Source organism: Jaculus jaculus, chromosome 12, assembly GCF_020740685.1.
Source record: "Jaculus jaculus isolate mJacJac1 chromosome 12, mJacJac1.mat.Y.cur, whole genome shotgun sequence".
NCBI lineage: Eukaryota > Metazoa > Chordata > Mammalia > Rodentia > Dipodidae > Jaculus > Jaculus jaculus.
The window spans coordinates 46,577,711-46,582,501 of record NC_059113.1 but is presented as its reverse complement, the minus strand read 5'-3'; positions in this window follow the sequence as shown (position 1 = coordinate 46,582,501).

Sequence of the window (4,791 nt, the reverse complement as noted above, 5' to 3'; positions counted from 1 at the left end):
GCATGTTTGTTCATGAGTGTGCATATGTGTATATATATGTGTTCAGAGGCCAGAGGTTGGCATTAAATGTCTTTCTTAATCACTCTCCATCTTACTTTTGGAGACAGGTCTATCACTGGACTTAGAACTCACCATTTTGGCTAGACTAGCTAACCAGTAACCCAAGGATCCTCCTGTTTCTGCCTCTCAGCACTGCAGCTGTAGACATGCTGTGCCACTCCTGGCATTTTACATGGATGCTGGAGATATTAACTCTTGTCATCAGGCTTTCATGGCAAATACTTAATTGACTGAGCCATCTCGCTGCCCTACTGACTCAGGAGCATCCAGTTTGCTTTTTCATTTACTGACTCATTTCAGTTCCAAATGCATTGAGCTAGTTAGAAGACTTCTGCAGCTAATCTATTAATGTAACTCCTATCTTACACACTAGGATTTATTTGTGATGTCTCTTCTCCTAAGATCTTTTTCTCCCTAAAATCCATGGTTCTTTATAAACAAATAATAAAGCAGGAAATCAGCCATTAACCAACTTCATAACATAGCTCTGAACAACTGAAATGTTAGATATACCCTAATACCTTTGTATGTGACTAATCAACTTATTATTTCTGTTTGTGGTATATCAAAGCTAATGGTTATGAGCTTTTCTGTGATTACAGCAATTAGTAAATGAAAATGCTGTGCATTTCTACCGGCATGTTTATATTCCAGAACTTTCTCACAAGGGAACGCTACACAAAACCAGCTTCTAATCAAGTCCAACTACCCCAAATATACAATCAATAAACTCAAACACAGAAGTACTGAAAATGATTATCTCTTACTTTGGCTAAATGATGTTTCTTATTGTATGTCACCATGTGCATTTCAGGAAAAGAAAACTCTAGCTTATTCAAAATCTTTCTTTATATGAAAGATAAACAATGTTATTTGTTAATCTCAATAAAATATACTTCTTGTTACTTTTTGCATCTACTATGTGACTAATCAAAGAGCATTACCATAAGATATTTTTAGCATCATATATAAGGAGTACACTTTGACATTTATTTTTCTGTGAGTTCAAAAGTGAAGAATAATGAAAGTAACAAAACAGCTAAGAGAATGCAGTGGGCCTACTGTCTGAAGGTCTTAGAATCACATTAAAAGACCATTGATTTACTAGTCTCCTCCTTTATGAGATAATTCCTTGTGAATTTCATGAGCTTTCCATTGTTTTCCTACAAGACAATCAATTAAACTCTACCTGACTGTTTAATGATCTCGTTATGTTTTGTCAGGGAGACTAATACGCAGAGGTGTCTTGGGCCTTCCAGAAGGATAATAAAAGATGTGACTTTTCTCCTTGTGATTAAAATAGTAGCAGCAAAACAGAAACACACAGCAGTCCTTTGTAGCTAGAAGTCCAATATTTTCATCTGTGAATTTGCTGTGAGATGGGCTTCTAATTCTTTGATAAGATAGTTGTGGGAAACATAAGAGGTGAGATAGGTTGGGATGGTGGTTTCATGACATGTTGCCAGCTGACACTTCTCTCATTGATTTTACCTTGTAATATTGTATCGTAGTTAACTTTACTTTGTCTAATATATCAGATTCATTGTCTAATTTTAACCAAACCAACTGTCAAGAAAAAAAAAACATTAAAATATAAAACGGGGGTTTGCTTTCACCTTAGACCAGAGTTTGTGTTTGCAGAGCATGATGTTAGTCAATGGTTCTCTACCTACAGGAGTAGTGATACTTACATTTTTTTTTTCTTTTTTGAGGTAGTGTCTCATTTTAGTAGCTTAAGCTGATCTGGAACTCACTCTGTAGCTCTAGGCTGGCCTCAAACTCACCATGGACCTCCTACCCCTACCTTCAGAGTGCCCTTCAGAGTGCTGGGATTAAAGGTGTATGATGCCATGCCCAACATGATTCTTATAATTTTGATTATGTCAAATAGAAACTGCAACATTGTTCCTGTAAATGAAAAAATCATTATGTTTGAGAATATACAGATAAAAGAAGTAAATTTAGGTTGCCTGTGAAAAGAATCACTCATGAAACAAAGAAACAAAAGAAAATGTGGGCTATTTTGCGGGGTGGGGTGGGGAGATGGAAGTTTATTTCCTGGAGAAGGTGCAATCCTCCTGTAGCATACAGCTTCAGGTTCACTGAGATGAAGTTCCAAACCAGGCACAGTTATGGAGGAAAGGATATTTATTGACCTTTAGAGATTCAGGGGGAAGTTCCATAGTGGTAGAAGTTGGCACCCTCTTAAAGGACCAGACAGAGAGAGAAAAAGCCAAAAGCCACACAGCATACTTTAGCAACTCCAGGTGGAACTAGACACTTTGGATATCTTTAGATTGGAATTTCAAATCCACCGTAAGGCTAAACTCAAAGATTTACCTCCTCTAGTCGGATGGCTGTAGATCCAAAGTACAAACTAATAAAACTGAATATAATGGGGGCCATCTATTCAAACTACCACATTCAGCCCCTGGCCCCCAGTAGATTCAAAACCATAAAAAATTGTGAATATATCACTTCATTTTCAAAGATCCACACAGTCTTTACCAACTTAAGACAGATCTAATGTCACAAGTCTCCTCTGAGATTTAAGATTGTCTCTTAGCTATGAATCCTGAAAAATCAAATAAGTTATATACTTTCACTATATAAAGGCAGAGTAAACATTTTCAATGGGTATAAGGAGGTGCAAGGAGAGACTAGAACAATGTAAACTCAACAACCATCAAGCAAACATCAAGTCCAGTGATTGACAGTCTAAGGATTTTCCAATTCAGTCCTTCAAGCTGCGCTGAGTAACCAGGGAAGACTTCCTTCCCTAGCTAACAGTCTCCACAGTAGCCTTTGCACAGTCCTCATATATCCAAAACATCTTCAGGTCTCCATGAAAACCACAGCCCATCTTCCAAAAACTCTTCCAGCCTATCAGGCTCATCATGCCCTGCCTCATTCTGCATTGCAGCAGTGATTCCTGGGGCCATGTGTGCAGTTCTTGACCCACTTCAGGCATTTTTCATGCTTCCAAAACTAATACCAGGTGTACAGGACACAGCCATTGTCTTAATTCAGGGATGAAATAAATCGTAATCTAGAAAACAGGTTTCTTCTCCAGTCAATTCTTTCCCCCAAAGAGCTTGCATTTCTATCACAGTCCTTTCTGGGGCATTCTCTCAATTGTTTTAATGTAAAGCAATTGGGCCATATTCCCTAACATTGCTAACATGTTGACAATAGCAGCTTCAGTAACCTAAAACCAGTCTCAGTGCCTGTAATTTTAACTCAACTGAGGTTTTCCAAACCTAAAATCCTAAATCTTTCAGTCCAACATTTTTCGATAACACATCAATCCATAGCAAATTTAACCTTGATCAAAATCTCTGGGCTTGGGCAACAGAATGCAGCCAGAACCTTTGCCAGTAGCCCAGTTCTAACAAAGTACTCTGCAGTCTTTCCTTCCCTTAGAAAGCTCATAAACCAAGTCAGAAGTTCAATACTGCCTGCACTTAGCATTTGCAAACTCTCATCAGAATAGTCTATAATACTTGCTTACTGGTCCAGAAAACATCTTCAGTTGCAAGTACTAAGTCCATGCCCACTCTTCTAAAACAAAAATCCAAAAAAACAAAATCCACATGGTCACACTCATCCTACCCCGCATTCTGGTACCAATTTATGTAGCAGACAGCTTCAGTTTCACTGAAATGAACTTACAAGCCAGGAGCCCTTATGGAGGAATGTATATTTATTGAAGTTTACAGCTCCAGGGGAAGTTCCATAATGGTAGAAGTTGGCCCCCTCTTAAAGGACCAGGCAGAGAGAGAAAAAAAAGCCAAAAGCCATACATCACACTTCAGCAACTCCAGGTGGAACTAGGCACTTTGCATACCTTTAGATTGAAATTAAAATCCACCACCACACCATAGGGCTGGACCTAAAGATCCAACTCTTCCAGCAAGGTGGCTGCAGATCGAAACTACAACGTAATAAAACACTGCATAGATTGGGGGCCATCTGTTCAAACTACCACACTGTGATAAGAACTATCAATGAAATAACAATAACTATTTACTCTGGCAGGGTCAAATCTCATGTACTAATCCCTCATCTATAATGAGATATTGACAGGCTCAGGAATCTCCATTTTCTCTAAGTCTATGAATATACCAAGCTTGTATCCAGAAATAATATTCTTCCATAGTCTTACGTCTTATCCTCCTGCTCCTACATTCTTTCTACCCCATCTTCCATTAGTTTCACTGAACCTTGGAGGGTGTGGTATAGATATCATGTTCAGGATTAAGCATACTCTAGTCACTTATTCTTGGTAACTTTGTCATATGTGGATCTCTGTAATAACTTCTGCCATAAGTATTAAGAAACTTCCATGTTCAAGGCTATGAGTGTAAGGATCAAGACTGACCAAGACCATGGAGGCCACTAGGAGGCAAAGATGGAAGCTTATTCAGAAAGAAAACAAAACAAAACAAAACAAAACATAACAAAACAAAACCAAAAAAAAAAAAAAAAAAAAAGAAAAAAACATGAGCTCCCAGAATTGACTCTCAAGAGTGGAGCAGTCAACTTGGGGTTACAGATAGTGGGCTATATAGAGCCCTTCAGTTGAGGGAAGGTGAGGAAGGGGGAAGTAAAAATGGTGTCTTTAGGGGAGATATAAGATAGCCAGGGTGTGACACCAGAACAGTTACCAGGTGACCTGAGAGATAAGGACGCAAGAAACCTAGACCTGGGCACATTGTTAGGGAAGGAAGT